The sequence below is a fragment of the Brassica oleracea genome, chromosome C2, assembly GCF_000695525.1.
Source record: "Brassica oleracea var. oleracea cultivar TO1000 chromosome C2, BOL, whole genome shotgun sequence".
Taxonomy (NCBI): domain Eukaryota; kingdom Viridiplantae; phylum Streptophyta; class Magnoliopsida; order Brassicales; family Brassicaceae; genus Brassica; species Brassica oleracea.
In genome coordinates, this window is record NC_027749.1 from 10,421,122 (window position 1) to 10,438,859 (window position 17,738).

A 17,738-nucleotide genomic window follows, 5' to 3' on the forward strand; every position below is an offset into this window, starting at 1 on the left:
TTTTTTTTGTCATACCCGTATTAAGACCAACGAGTGCCTTATATATCAGTTCTTTATGTATTATGAGTAAGGTTGCTGCATGTTAAACGTTTATTCCAAAAGCTGAACCTACACCAAAGATAAATGAAGAAAAAATCACATGATTATTAAACAAATCAAAGAAGACCGTTGCAAATGTGACTCTTTTTGGATAAAAATATACATTATATACAATCAGTCTAAATCCATTAAAAACCAAGTAGTAAACAAAAAAAGAATCGTACAAACTGTTCATTATTATTAGGTTCATCACATATAAGTTGAGTAAACTGGAATCTCTACATTAGTTGAATTTTTGTTATTCTATGTTGAAGACAACGATGCAATGGGAACTTTATAAAATATATTCGAGTGGACATTCAATCTCTTATACAGTATACCATATAGTAAGAACGAGTGTGTATTTAACTAATCAAAAATCCTTTTATATTGTATACAAACAATATTTCAAAACCATATCAGTATAAAACATAATTAATATACGGTTTGTCTGTTATTAATGTTTGATAAGTCATTTTAATTCAAACTGAACCAAACCATAATCAATCAAATATTTTTGGTGGTTTCAGTTAGAATGCATATATTTTTTTATGTCAGTAATATACACACAATATAGAATAATAAAATTTTGGTAAGTATAATATATAATTTTTGCTATTAAAAGAAACAAACAAATACAGAATATTTATGTATATATCTAACTAGAAGGTCACCACACGATCGTATATATCAAATATTTATGCTTGGTACACAATTCTTCATTAGGTAACTATGGAAATTTATATTGAAGACTAAATATGACTTCAGAACTAAGGAATGAATTGCCTAATTTTTTTTTATAGTTAAGGAAAAAACGCTAATAATGTGCTTTCGTAATAGTTAATGACAATGCATGTATCACGTAAACCTAACTGTCAGTTTTATATAAACTATATCTGAGTATTCGGGTCCCAATCGGGTTTTGATTTTGTCCAATCGCGTTTTGATTTTTCGGGTTTATCAAAATTAGCCCAATTCGGGTTAAATAGAAGTATGGTTTGAGACCGGTTCGGATTCTATCGAGTTCGAGCCGAAGTTTAATCGCTATATATTTACATAATTGTATTTTGAGCAAGTGTAACTTATTTACTAAATGAAAGCAATATATTTATTTACCAGACACGAGTTCAAACAAAGCAGATTCTCAAATCCTAATAAGGTATAGTATTAACGTGTATAAGTTTCAATTGAATGGTTAACTTTTTCCAAATTATATTTTATTTTTAGATTAGCTATTAACCTCAACACTAACAATAACGAAGCTCCGTACCAAGAAATCTCAATCCCCTATATATTAATAGAGAAACATTAAAAAAATTATAATCTGTAATGTTTGCTAATTAAAAAGTGTCCTGCTGAATTGTCACATAATTGGAATGAAATTTTGCTTACGTGAAGACTTTAGAATCAATTAAGAATTTTGTTGGTCCAAAATTAAATTGCTAGAAAATATTATATTATATAGTATGTCCATTATGGACCATTCATTTATCAAATTGAAATTTATTATCTATTCTTTCTTTAAATAAAACATACGTAATTACCTAATGTGATTAAATATACATGGCAATTAATGATTTTAAATAATAAATATATGATAACTGTATACTTTTTTACACTACAAGAAAACATATTTTTTACTAGGACAGTATTCGTTGTAAATTCGTTGTAAATTCGTCGTAAACAGGGTGTTACGACGAATTAACGTCGAAAGACGTTTTGTTGTTAAATGTCCGTCGTAACGGAGGTTTCGTCGTAAATGACTCGTTACGTTTACGACGAAATATATTCCTCGTAAAGCGCAGGGAAAGAATTCGTCGTAAACGACACGTAAGCTTTCGTCGTAAAGCCCACGTAATTATTTCGATGTAAAGCACACGTAAATACTTTCGTTGTAAATCATTCGTAAACATTTCGATGTAAAACCCTCGTAAATCTTTCGATGTTAATCACTCGTAAACATTCGATGTAAACTCCATGTAATGTTTACGAGGAGTTTACATCGTTTCTTATTATATTATTATTAATTAGTATATAATAAATTTTAATTTATATTTAATATTCAGAATTTAAAATAATTTAAATTTTAAAACGAAATATGAAATTGGAAAACATATTTTAAAAAGTCATACAATAATATTTAAATTCATAATACAAACAGAAAAATAATAAAAAAACTACATATTCTCGAAGTAGTTGGTGGGGTTCCTCGGCTGTTGACGGGTTGGATCAGACTCTTGGGGATCTCATGCTGGCATTCCAAGAGCGGCTGATCTCATGCTGGCATTCCAAGAGCGGCTCGTCTCTCACTCAACATTCTCTGCATAACCGAGTTTCCCACGGCCATCACGTCTAGCAAATCCTCAAGAGAGTCTAAACGAACCTGCTGGCTATCCATTCGAGCCTTCATCTGAGCAGTCTCTTCATCCCGTCACGAAGTGTATGACGAAGTTGCCCTTGCAACTTCGTTAACAGAGCCTATACCGACTATCCGTCCCTTCTTTTTAGGAGCCACCTATAAAATCAAAACATATATTAATATAGTTAATTATGTTAAAATATTTAAAATAATGTAAACAAAAATTTTAAGTTGTACCTCTTCGAAGATTCTGTCGACCTCTTCGGTGGACAATGTGACTGGTAATCCATCGGGAGACTCATGGGTTAGTTGCGTCTCCCGTTCTTCAATCCGACCAGCCACTGTTCGGAAGAGTTTCTCAGATGCAGGATCCACAAAAACTCCGTCGGATGTGGCATGAGTCATCTTGAATAGGTCAGACAGAGATGGTAAGACTCCCGTCTTCTCGAACTACAAAAAAAAAATTAAATTAAATATTATAAATTATATTAATCGAATATTTTAAAATATATATTTAAAACAAAACTTACAGCTTCTAGACGGACTCCTGCATGAGGTTTTTGTACGGTTCTGTGAAGCATGGGAAAATGACCATTTTTCTCCTTCGTCCTTCGAGAAGCCGAGCACGAATTGGCCTTTCTGATCGAAGAGGGGTGCTCCCAATAGGCGATGAGGCCATCCCACACATCCGTCGTGAGCTCAGTGGGCTTTCCCTCATACCCGTAGATCTCCCACTTGTCCTTCCAATCAGAGACTGTGTTGCAGAGGCGTATCTTTGCCTTTGCAACGAATTCCGCCTTCACCCTCTCGGTGATTCCCAAAGACCAATGCCACTTTTGCTGAAACATAAAAATTTTGAAAAAATTACAATTAATAATAAATATTAAAAAATATATATATATATATATAAAAGTGAAAATTTAATTAAATTTAAAAATCTTACCGCAAAACATTTAAACCACGTGATCTTAACGTGATTTGGTGTCTTGCTCCAGTTCGGGTATGCCCCGTCGTAGTAACCCTTAATCGTCGCCGAAACGCTCCGGCTAACACGGTTGTTAGCCCCAAACCTGAAAAAAAACAATTTAACCGTTAGAAAATAAAAATCAATTAAATTTTAATGTAATAAAAATTAATAACTTACCAATAAGATCCTCGGGGTCTATCGGGGTCTAGAACATCCAAACCCTCCCGTCCAGGCTGGGCAAGCAAATCCTCCACCGTATATCTCGCGAAGGGAGCATATGAAGGCACACGCAAATCCGGATGAACTGCACCTTCTGGGACAGGCTCAGGTGCAGCCGCTGGAGGAGGAGGTGGAGGCATCTGCGGTGGAAGAGGAGGACTCGAAAAAACTCTCTGAGAAGCCTGAGAGTCTGGAACTGCATCGGAAGACGATGGACCGGAAGAAGATGTACCGGAACCATCGCCAAACAACTGGGCATAAGTAGGTGCTGCTGGTTTCCTTCTAGGAGCCATCTAAAAAAAATTTAAATAAATTTAATCAATTATAACGACATAATTAAAAAATTATTCCGTTACCTAACTAATCACCTAAACTATAGGATTCCGTCATCTAACTAATCACCTAAACTAATTCTATATAGAAGAGGATTCGTCGTAAACGCGACGTAATATTACGACGAAGTTACCAGGCCCGCGTTTTTTCATTTACGACAAAGTTACCAGGCCCGCGTTTTTCGATTTACGACGAAATTTCGAAACGTCGGTTTACGACGAATTTACCAGGCCCGCGCTTACGACGAAGTTACCAGGCCTGCATTTTTCCATTTACGACGAAATTACGTGGAATAGATAACCATTTACGACGATTTTACAACGCTTAACCCTAAACACCGAGAATGAAATCCCTAAACCCCAAAGTCACATATCATCTAACATCATATCTTCTTCTCTACTACTTCTTGCTCTTTCTCCAACTTAAACTCTAAAACCCTAAAACTCCAAATAATTTTTAAAAACTAAAGAAATACATATTATATAAAACAACATTTGTTACACATACATTAGGATGGTAAAAAAACAATATTTCTTTAAACATACGTTACAATAGAGAAATACAACATCAGAGACATATATTACATCACTCTAAATCGTTTTCGTTCTCATCACTATCATTACAATCATCATCGTCGCTTCTCTCGAACTCGTCTTCACGTGCTTCATCTGTCGCATCTTCGGGAATATCTTCATATTGAAAGTTTTGCGGGTCGATCAAAAGGATTTCATCAGTTGGTTGTTCTGGTACCTCAACTTCATTGATAGCGTCTTCTTCTTGCAAGGGCGGTTCTTCTCCAGCGACAATGCGTCCACGAGGTGTAATTTTGATAGCAGCTAACCAGTTTATCCCGGAAGTTCGAAGCCGAGGATAAGGAAGGAAGCTTACTTGCTCGGCTTGTGAAGCTAAAATGAAAGGCTCAAATTTGTTGTATCTTCTCCCAAAATTGACATCCACAACACCAAATTTGTTATACCGAATCCCTCGGTTCACAACAGGATCGAACCATTCACATTTGAAGAGGACGCATTTTAGCTTCAATAACCCCAGAAATTCCACTTCAATAATCTCCAAGACAATATGGACAAGATAATCTTCCATGTGTTGTCTAGCCAGACAACATCCCATAAGCAGGGAAATCACTTATCGTCCACAGCAGAACTGCTCGTATCGTAAAATTGTTTTTCAAGGAACAATCGTACGTCCTCACCCCTTCTGACCACAATTGCTTTAGCTCTTCTATCAACGGTTGAAGAAAAACATCAAGAGATTGTTTTGGATGCTTCGGCCCAGGGATTAATATGGTCAAAAATAGAAATTCTTGTTCCATGCACATATCCGGCGGTAAATTGTACGGCGTAAGAATGACTGGCCACAAAGAATATTGTCTACCAGACATTCCAAATGGACTAAATCCATCGGTGCATAACCCAAGATAGACATTCCGAATATTTGTAGCAAAATCTGCGTGTACCTTGTTGAAATGTTTCCACGCTCTTGCGTCTGATGGATGTGCAACCTCACCATCTCTCTGGACATGTTCCGCATGCCACCTCATCGATGCAGCAGTCCTCTCAGATTGATATAATCTTTTCAATCTGTCTGTAATTGGTAGGTACCACATCCTTTGGTACGGTACCCTATTCCTCCCACGGCCTTGCGGTTTGAATCGTGGTTTTTTGCAGAATCGACACTCTTCTAACTTGTCATCTTCTTTCCAGTAGATCATGCAGTTGTCGATGCAAACATCAATCATCTCCGAAGGCAACCCAAGACTATAAACCAATTTCTGAATCTCATAATAAGATTCAGCAGACACGTTGTCTTCTGGCAAATACTCTTTAAACAACTCCGCCCATGCATCCATGCAATTCTCAGGTAAATTATGATCCGTTTTAATATTCATCATCCTAGCTGCTAGAGACAATTTAGAGAGACCTTCTCTACAACCAGTGTAGATTGGTTGATTTGCAGCATCTAGCATTTCATAAAACTTTTTTTGCATCCAAATTAGGTTCTTCTACATTTCCAGTTCCATCAGCTATTGTTGTAGTTGTTTCTAAAAATGCATCACTAATCATATCTTGAACCCTATCATGATCTACCATCTGCTCATGATCTTGATGATAATTATATTCATTATGCAAATGATTCGGTTCTTCACTATGATGACCATCCTCAAAATTATTATTACTACTACTAGCTTCATTTCCCCCATAACCCTCTCCATGTTGATACCAAATGTAGTACTGTGGTGTAAATCCTCTGTTTACTAAATGCTTCCATACAGTTTCACTACGTGCAAATTTTGAATTCTTGCATTTCCGACATGGGCATAACATCTTACCGCTTTCCTGTGTGATCGGTGTACAGCTCGCCTGGCGCATGAATGTCTCTAGCCCGCTCAGAAATGTGTTTGTCACCCTCCCGTCGGAATCTTTGTGCAAATACATCCAACTCCGTAACTCGTAAATACTACCGCCACCGGCCATTTTTTTTTGAAATCTTTTTATTTTCTGATTTTTTTTTCTGATTTTTTTTTTCCGTTTGTGTGTTGTGAGGAAGAGAGTTGTGGGAAATGACATATATATAGAGAAATTTTCGAGTTGGGTAGTTGAAATATAACAACGATTTTACAAGGAATATTTTACATGGATTTTACATGGTTTTAACATAATATTTACAACGACTTTACGACGAAATTAGGTAAGTTAAAGCACATTGAATACACGTTTTCACCTAAATATAACGGTAACATGTTTCGTTGTAATGTTGATGTAATGATTACGACGTATTTCTTATTTCACGTACATTCGTCGTAAACTTACATGCATTTTACGACGAACACTATTCGTCGTAAATTTACATGGTGTTTATGACGAAAGTTGGATTCCTCGTAACTGCGTTGTAAACACCATGTAAATTTACGACGAAATATTTTCGTCGAAAATCTTCGTTATTATCGGCACGTTTTCTTGTAGTGTTATCATTTTTGTTTATTTCATTATTATTAAAATAAATAACACAATTACATTAATCAAATAAAAAAATCTAGATATTTTTGTATATGTTGTATTTTGAATTTTTAAGAACGAGTATAAATTACTAAAAGTGTTAAAAGTCTCACATAAACTTCTATGATCAAGGTTTGAATTTTTTTTCTATATTAAGATGTAATGATTATAAGACCATATGAATAAATAATTTTATTTTAATAGGTTTTTATGTTAATATATATATATATTTCATATCATTTAAATTAAACTATACATCATATGAAAATACATACTTATATTTTGATATTTACATTAAACATATATTGAAAAGTTAATATTTTAATTTTGAAATCTTCATTGATTTTCTTAAATGATTATAAATTATTGAAACTACTAAACATCCCACATTAAAAAAAAATCGTTGGTGTAAATTTTTGTTACACAAATATGCAAATAATCGTAAAATCATATAAGTAGAAACTTTATTTAATAAATATCCATATTAAAAGTATACTATATATTAATGTTAATATCATTTAAATTTAATTATATATCATATACGATAGATAAGATTAATTGTTTTGATTTATTTACTCTAAATTAATTGCGAATAAATAAAAATGATCATTTAATTTATATGCACACGCTAATTTATTACATAATAGTAACTGATTTCTTAGTTATTTAGTATATATACTTATTATTTTATTATTTCACAATATGCAGAAAACATAAAATAAGTAATAAATATAAAATATTTATTCTGCAAAAGGTGCGGATCTTACCCTAAGTCTGTATCTCTTTAATAATTTTAAATTTTAAATATTTTCCAAATCCCAGACCAAAACAAACAAACTAAATTAGAATAAACTCCAAAATCAATATTTATATCGAACAATAATCAAAATGAAAAAGAGACACAAAAAAAAAAAATATTGAAGATACATAGGATTGACACGTGAACGTAAACTTCTCACGACTATAATTTACTTTTAAATTTCTAAATCATGATATAAAAGTGAGCTAGCATAGTTTCATTATAACCATATAGTAGACCTGAAATTCTTCGGCCTAAACGCTAAGAACGTTCTTATGCGATAAGTGATTTTTTGACCTAAAACATTTTTTTAAATGGGATCAGCTCATCTGTAAATAAATTATGTAATTAACAAAAATTTAAGAAAAAAAATTTAAGAGCCAAAATATTAATTCGATCAAGAATATAAATTTATTTTTCCATACAATATTTTTTATATAAATTTATCCTCTCGCAAGGCGCATATTCTTATCCTAGTGATTATATTATTTTGATGATTATCATTTATTATTTTTGTTGTTTTGCCCACGTTGATCGATTTCTGCGTATGTAGTCGATTTGGGAGGTTCATCGATAGCTTGGAAGACAAAAAAACATGACAGGCTCATTTATTGAAAGCAGTATACATGGCGATGGTAGAGACTTTGAAAGAACTCATGTGGACGAAGAACCTCCTGAGAGACATGGGAATTGAACAATGGTCCCATGGAGATGTACTGCGAAAGTAAATATGTGTTACACATATAGCAGCCAATCAAGTTTTCCACGAACACACTAAACACATCGAATCATAATGTCACAGTGTGTGTGACGCAGTCAGAGATAAGCTGATCAGCTCAACACAACATGTTCTTACTATTGATCAAATGACAGACATACTCACTAAAGCACTGGATCGTTCCAGTTTCGATTATCTTTTATCCAGGTTGGGTGTTTATGATTTACACCTTCCAACTCCTCAACTAGAAGAGGAGGTTTAAAGTAGTCTGGTTAAATTGGTTTAAATGGTTATAGTCAATCGAACACTCAATATTCTCTTGGCTTGGTGATCAAGATAATATTTGAGAGAATTTTATAGGAAATTTGCATATATCATGTATATGAGTTGTGTATACAAAAGGTGAGTTGCACGTGGAATGAATAAACCATCAAGTTTTTTCAAAAGCTTTTTCTTACTTTACAATAAATAGACAACATGTTGGATATCAAATGAAAGATAAGATACGAATATGATTTCCAAATCAACAACGGCATAAGCTCTCAACCTGAGAATGGTTAACAAGCAGAGGTGGTCCCGGAAGTTTTTTTACTAATTCAAGCAGCTAAATATGAATATAGTTCTTCACTTGAAGGAAAAGTTTCTCAGAAGTTGCTTCTTGTTGAATCAGAGATTCTTATTCCTAAGTCGAAGCAGTTGATGAAATCAAACTCGACTTTTAGACAAAATCATCTGGAAGAGAAGTGGAAGCCTCTTCAAGAAGCTTAGGGTGAATATTGTGTCTTGTCGTAGCCACCACACTTGGGCAATCATTCCAGCTAGGTCTAACCAATGACCGGCAGTATGAAAAGTCAATTATCTCAAGATACCTCAGTTTTGAAATGTTTAGGGAAACACTTCGTAAATGGTTGCATCCATTCATACGTAGGCAACAGAGATGAGAAAACTTTTCAATCCACCATGGGACTTCTTCTATTGCTGTTTCACATAGAAAGAGCTGTGATATGTTGGTCGAGATATCAGGAAAGCTCGCCAACCTTAACGATCCACTGAGATCGAGGCAATAGAGATGTAGAAGGTTGATTCCGGTGGGAATGGTCTCTAGATTTATGCATTGAGTAATCCTCAAATGCGTAAGTTTATTGAGATAAAGAACTGAAGAAGGAAGCTCCACTAAGCTTGGGATATTTGAGAGGCACAACATCGTCAAAGAGGGAGACAGCATGTTCACGAGTAGTGTAAGCGGCTGAACCAGCAAAAAAAAAAGTGTAGAGATGTTAAACAAAATCACATCAAGCTACTTTCACGGTGACCTTTTAATAAATCAATAATACATCTTCCATAAATCATGATCAAATGTCTTATGATTAAACATTATGCCAGCATGTGGCAGTTGGTAAATAAAAGTGTTATTTCCGTAAAGTTTGTAACAAAATTTAAACAACTATTGCTTTGATCTAAGTTTGAGCCTTTCATGTAAAGAAAGAATTATTACATTACAATTTCTAATATATAGTTTGGCATAAAAAAGATACTACTTTAAGTAATATAGTTTTTCTCTAAAATTTTGTTTCACAACGTTTAAGAAATTCATCCTAGTGACAATTAACTTCTTGCTAGTTAAGAAATAAAAACTGTAGAAAATGTTAGGTCAAGTACATACCCGCACTCTTTTCCACAATTGCTCACTCTTCATCCGACACATGCTAAGATGAACAAGTTTCTCTAGACGCAAGTTCGAAGGGAAGTTTTTAATCGCTGTTCCATCTAGATCAAGCTCTAAAATGTTGGCTGATATATCAGGAAAACTGATCAACCTTGAGCATCCATAGAGATTGAGGCGATATATAGAGAGATTGGAGATTAATTCCAGTAGGCAGAGTCTCCAAATTTTTGCACAATGGCATGTCCAGTTTCTTCAGTTTATGAAGATATTGAATAGAGGACGGAAGCTCCACCAAACTCGAACAAAAGCCAAGATTTCTTTAAGTTTTTCAGATCCCCACATATCCAAGTTCTTGAGCCCTACAAGTGACTGAAATATAAATAAATTACACACAATTAAGCTTTTAATCTCAATTAATGCCAATTATAGTTTTACTAACGACTTACATAAACTCCATCCCACAGCTTCTCGAGTCTACTCTCTTGCATTTGGAGCTTAACAAAGTTTTCAGGACAAAAGTTAGAAGGCATATGTTTCACTGAATATCCGTCTAACCTTAATAGTCTAAGTTTAGGGGGTAAATAGTCGAAGCCATTTGGTGAGTTCCATCTAACTTCTTTCTTTTGTCTGGTATAAATCTTTAGAAAAAGGAGATTACACATCTCTTTGAAGGAATTCTCCGCTATATGCAACTCATCCATCTCGTCGATATTGAGTGATATACCTAAAATGTTTTTAGTTCCCTAAAAATGATAAAACAGTTAAAAATGAGACCAAGTCATAAGGTAAGCCAACAAATAGAATAAGTAATTATTATCAGGTATGAATTTACACTTATAAAGCTATTTATATAAGAAAAATAGGAAGAAAAAAAAACTTACGGTGTTGTTGTTAAGCACATGGCAAATATCTTTCGAATCCATCAGAATTTCGCGTTCTCCCGGCTCAACTGACTGTGTGCGGACGATCAACTTACCCATTTCTTGTAGCAAATGATGCATCTCAACAGTATCCTCTTTTACATGTATGAGGGACTTATCCACTAGGTTATTAAATCCGATATTTATACCCAAGTCACTATCTTCTAGCAGCTGTTTTATGCTACTGACTTTTTCACCATTGAAAAGACATGATATGTAACGAAATATGGCTTTATCTTTGCTGTTATTTAACCCATCATAGCTGACTTTTAATGTTTTCTCAATTTTTATCAAGTCGTCTTTGTCCTTACCCCGTAGATAATAACCTAAAACGTTAAGACCCAAAGGAAGATTACCAGCACATGACGCCACCTCAGAAGCAAGCTCCATCAAACCCTCTGGTGGATAACTTTTCTTGAAAGCAAATCGACATAATATCTCAAGGGCGAGCTCTTTTGATGGGAGGCAGACTTCGTAAATGTGAACAATCCCATGGGCTCTTAAAAAATGCTTATCCTTGGTAATCACAATGATACGACTCCCATATCCAAACCAGTGATTTTGACCAACCAAGGTGTCTAACACTACTTGATTATCCAAATCATCAATGAAGATAAGAACTTTCTTGCTTTTCAACCTATCTTCCACAACACCTAAATGATCTATTTGTATACCCTTCGTTCCCAAAATCTTAGATAGAAAATTTTCTTGTAAATGCAACTTCATATTATAGTCGTCTGCATTACTTGTGCTATAATATTTCATACTTTTAGATATGAAAGCCTTGTCTATGAAAATACTACCTTGGAAATGACGAGAGAGTCGGTTATATAAAACTCTTGCTATTGTAGTCTTGCCAATTCCAGATGTACCCCATATCCCAACTATTCTCACTTCTTCGGATTCCAAATGCAACAATAAACTGAACTTTGCAATATGATCTTCAATGCCGACATAATCCTTACAATCCCTTGATGGAGTTAAGTTTAGTTTACACACAACATCACTAGCTATTTCTTCAATCATTTTTGCTTCATCATCCCTTCATCATTATATATATCAATATATCAATATTTATATTCTTTTTTTTGAACAACAACATCAATATTTATATTCAAAATCTAAAATGAACACAATATGGTTTTGCTAATTCATACGTACCAAGTCTGAGAATGAAAACCGACGAGATTTGCTATATAAGTCAACGCGTGCTGCGATAGTCGTATGTCATCTTCTGTTTTGTTCTCACATGTCTTCTGAAAGAGCTCCCCGAAATCCCCTCTCTGGTATCTTATATGAGAAGGATCCAAACCGTAGAATATTGGTATGACCAGTTGACCAAATTCATCTTTGCATTTCACTATATCTAGCAACTCATTAAGGCACCAACTAGAAGAGGCGTAGTGTTTGGAGAAGACAACGATCGCAATTCTTGAATTCCTTATCGCCTGTTTGAGGGCAAGATCAAGCCACTGGCTTCTCTCAATCTCGTTGTCTTTGAAAGCACTAACCAATCTCCGATCCAGCTCTTTTAGTAAGTGGCTGAGGAATGTCTTACGTACATCTTCCCCTCTGAAGCTCAGGAAGACGTCAAATATCCGATTCCGAGACGAGTAAGAAGAGAACATTTAGAGAAAATTAAAAAAGCTCCTCAAAAAATAAATAATATGCTCGTTATTGTGATGAAAAGATTAATCACGTTTCAGATAACAAATACTCTATAAGCCATTTTCTCCGGCTTAACGAAAATATGGACTTTATGAGTTGGATCTAAGATCAAACGAGAGAGAGAGAGAGAGAGAGAGAGAGAGAGAGAGAGAGAGAGAGAGAGAGAGAGAGAGAGAGAGAGTTGACCAAGAAATTTTAATTAACTGACTACTAATCAGAGTTAACTTACAAGTTACAAGATAGCTGGTTGACACAGAAAAAAGACCTCCAATATAGTTAATGGCATGCTACTATAATTTGCTTTCAAATAATTAACACTACGATAGTACCCGCGTTAAAATGCGAGTTATTATTTTTAACCGAACCGTTAAAAATTATGTATAAATATTTGTATAGTAGGCTATTCATTGTGTTTTATCTTAAATTCATAATTTGTTCAATAAATATTTTTCAGTTTGGTTCTAAAGCGAATGACTGAGATTGAATTAGCATACAACATAAAAACATTTCTGTAAATTTACTTCTCGTAAAAGTAATTTATTTGTTCTGTTTAAATTTTCATATTAATAGAAATACAAATAAATCTCATATTGCTTATTTAGTATTTTGAAATCATTCAAACTTTGTGGAAATATATATATATATATATTTTTTTTTTTTTTTGAACATCGTACGATTTTAATTAAGATGAATGGTAGCAATAAAGGTTCAAATCCAAAGCGGCTAGCCCACAAAGACAAATGGAAATGGAAATGGAAGATGGGCCTAAAGGGCCTGCTTAGCTAAGAGGTCAACATCCCTGTTCTGAGAACGAGGGATGAACTGAAAAACGATAGAGGCAAAGTGAGATGAGAGCTTGATGATATACTGAAGAACACCATAGATCTCTTTGATCTGACTTTTGTTAACGATTACTCTAATGAGCGTTGCGCAATCGGAGTAGAAGATGATTGAGGATATCCCTAGATCCATAGCCTTGTGGATGCCCATTAGGAGAGCTAGGGCTTCACCCATAAGAGGAGATCCGACCTTCTCGATGACTTGGGTTCCCGTTAGGGGGTGATCCGACACTGCCCATGAGAGATTCCATGCGATTCCTGCTAAATATGTAGAGGCGTCCCAGGCGGCGTCGATGAAACAAGTTGGCGTTGAAGAGCGTCGCAGATCTCGCCGGTGATCCTTTCTAAACTGTAGGCCTGTACTTCTTGTCGATTTCTCTATTTCTTGAGCTTGATCCCATTCTAGAGCAGCTGCTAGTGCTCTTGTTGCAACTTCTGTCGAACTGATCGTTCTATCTTCAAAAATTAATTTATTCTTGGATGTCCATAGGAACCAACAGAGCCAGGGGAGGATCGGGGCTCTAAATCCTGTTGGAGGGAGGCAAAAGGTTTTTCTGAAGATTACCAAGGCTGTTTTGAAATCGACGGCATCAGCTATGTGAATTGATTGATGGAGCGGTGCGAGTCGCTAAACTTCTGTCGCGAACGGGCAGAGAAAGAAGACATGCATTGCTGTCTCCTCAGCTTTGCAACGAGGACAAAGGTAATGCTCCTTGCAATATATACCAGAGGAATAACTTGAGCTTTGGAGTTGTTTTGTGATTCCATACATCTTATATCCAGTTGAATTCCAGCTCGACTGTTGAAAGGGCAGGAGCTGTCTGGGGAGCAAGGTAGTCTTTGTTGCGAGCTCGTGATTTGTAGCCAGACCTAGTAGTGTACACACCAGTCTGGATGGTGAGCCATACAAAGATGTCCTCTGCACCTTCCTTACTCGGTTTCAGGCATTGTATCTGCGCATTGAAGTCAGGTAGGATCTCTTCTATTCTGCTTTTGTTCCATTGTAGATCACTAGTGAGGAGATCAGAAACTCGAAGGTCTAGTGATGTTTCATGAATAGGTCCGCATGGTTTGATTTGTTCAGATAGAGAGATCCAAGAGTCCTTCCAGACTCTTATGTTCTGACTGTTTCCTATTGTTCACACTTTGTGGAAATATATAAGGAGAAATTTCATGTTTACCACTTGCATGATACCACTTTTCATCTTTACCACTAGTACAAGAATATTTTCAAAAATATCTTCTCCATCAAGTGCAAAAGACTCTTATACATTTGTTCTTTCTATATATAAATCATTATTTAAATAAATAAATAAAAAATATGTTTTCGAATTATACATTTTCAAATTCGAACTTTTTTATAATTTTTTTTTTTGAATTCTTTTTTTTTCAAATTTTTTTTTCAAAATTTCTTTTTGAAATTCAAAAATTATGTTTGAAACTATTTTCTAATTTTTTTTATATTTTTAAGTATTTATTTATATATTTATTAGAATTCTAAATTTCACATTCCAAAACTATGTCCCACTCCTCGATTCCAAACTCTAAGTCTATATTAGTTAACTTAGGGGTATAAGTGTTTTTTACGTTTCAGGTAAAAGTGGTTAGTGTAAAGATGAAAAACGGTGTGGTATTTGTGTCAATTTTCCAATATATAAGTAATTTTGTGATAAAGAAATGTCAAAGAGTCAACTTTTCCTCTGCTTTCTCTCTAGCTTAATTAAAACTTAGATCCGTATCTCCGGCCGACGGTGAGGGCTCTCTTAGCCGCCGTCGGTCTGGCCTTGTGTTTCTCCTTCGATTTTAACCTGCATGTCCCTGTCTTGGCTTTGAGTACCTCTGATTGTAGTTCGAGATTCAGATCTGCAGACCTTGATTTTGGAGAGGATCGTTGTTGGCATTGGTTCTCTTGGAATCATACTTCCGGTTCTGGTTTGCCTTTTCTGTCTAACCTTGTCCTCTCTCTGTTTTGGACCATCTGCATGTTTAAGAATCCTTTATCTCTTGGTTGAGCGAAAGTATTCTCAGATCTTGCTTGGTCAGGTTGATTTGATCTGCATGCGTGTTTATTTCTTGCTTCTTGTGGTGGATTGGCTGAGTTTGGGAGGATGTGCTTATCCTTGGTTTCGCTTGTGACGGGTCAGTCTCGGATGTGTGTTCTTCTGTCCGCTTCCGGGTTCTATCTTCCGACTCGTTTTCAAGGATTTGGGGCTTTGGCTCGTTTGGCACCTTGCGTGGAGGTCGAATGTCAAAAAGCTGGGTCTTCTTCTTCCTCCTGGGTTTAGGTTCTGCGGTGTCTCGTGGCTTGTCAGGCAGTGGTCCGGAGCAATATAAAGAGATGCAGACTTCCCTTAATAAAGTTCGCGTGTGGGTGTGTGCTTATGTCTTCCTTCCTCTCTCGGCATGTCTCATTACTTGGGTGTTTTGTTGTTATGATCTAGTTCTATGATCAGTCTTACTCTAAGCTTGTGTATTATGTTTTGTTGTATTTGCCGAAGAAGTTCTTTGATTCTGTCGGTCTTAGTCTCCAGAGTAAGGTCATGTTTACTGCTGGCTTAAGTTTCTAGGAGTTGCATAACTCGCTAGCTATGTATCTCATCCCGTGTAACACCATGTTTCGTTTCAATGAAATCTGTTAGTGTTGAAAAAAAAGAAACGTTAAAGAGTCATCATTGAACAGCCATATCATCATTTGACTTGTGAAACTATGGGAATGATTAGTTAGGATGTAGCATTAGAAATTTTACTGTTGAATTTAGTTTGCAAAATTTTATGATGTAGATGTATCTATCGTACATGTAGAAATTAAATGAAAAAATAAATAAAAGTTCATACAACAATATTTTTCGCTTTAGAAAACAAGGCTCCTAAATCCATATTTTATTTTATTTTTTGCTTTAAAACTAGTTGAAGCATGATTACTAATTTATATGGTTGTAGATAGAAATTAAAGCTAAACCACTTGCTACTGTCCATCCAATCACCTCTTATATTTTTATTTCTTAGTTGATCTAGTTACTTATATTTAAATGATGTATGCAAATTTATTATGGGTGAATTAAGTAACTGACTTTCCTTTACTATTTGATATTTATTCAACTTATTTTAAATATAAAATATTTAGAATATCTACGATAAATTATTTCTATAAATCTAATTGTTTTTAGGTCTTTACGTTTAAAGACTTCACAATTTTTCCATAAAATATGGAAATAATACATATTTATAACGCAATTAATATTGAAAAATTGCCACAAATACCACATTTATAATACCAGTTAACCATTTTTATCTTCACTTTTAATAAAAGATAAAAGATATTTATACACATATGGTTAACTAATCTAGACTTAGAGTTTAGAACTGAGGAGGATAGGGTAGGGTTTTTGGATTGTGAAATTTAAGATTCTAATAAATATATAAATAAATACTTTAAAACTATTAAAAAAATTTTAAAAATAGTTTGACACATAATTTTTGATTTTCAAAAATAAAAATTGAAAAAAAAATCGAATTTTTTTAGTAAAAATGTTCGAATTTGGATAACTATAATTCGAAAATATAAAAAAAATGTTATTTAAAAAATTATTTATTATATATACAGAGAACAAGAGTATAAAAATCTTTTGCCACTTAAAGAAGAAAGTATTTTTCAAAATGTCTATCGAGTAGTAGTAAAGATGAATAACGGTACAATAAAAATGGTAAACATGAAATTCCCCATTAATATTATACATTATCAGTAGATTAAGTAATTCGGTCAATATCTATATATATAAAGTTGATTTTTTCCTTTTTTCAGATAAGTGGCATGGGGTTTTGCCACACGTGTCATCCATGTATTTTTTTTTTACATTTTAAGTTCTTCTTCTTTTAGGTAATTGCAATTTGGCCAAATACTTTCTAATTGTGCACTATTTAATCTTTTTCGCACTAACTATTATTGTATGAAGTTTGATAATCTATTTTATTGTTCACTAAGATTCAAGATGAATAAATAAAATAATAAAATTTATTTTTAAATTTTCTCTATTTTCTTATTTACAATTATATATTTATTTAACTATTAAAATATAAAATGACTAAACTAATAAGAAAAAATTATAGTGCAATACCTATTCTAAACTTAAAACTTTCACAATTATAGAAAAAAAAAAT

General features: G+C 34.1%; 1 pseudogene; it reads right to left on the reverse strand.

Annotated features, from left to right (window-relative positions):
* Nucleotides 1-9,026: 9,026 nt before the first annotated feature.
* On the reverse strand, nt 9,027-12,787 carry LOC106325602 (annotated as a pseudogene).
* Between the last annotated feature and the right edge of the window lie 4,951 nt (nt 12,788-17,738).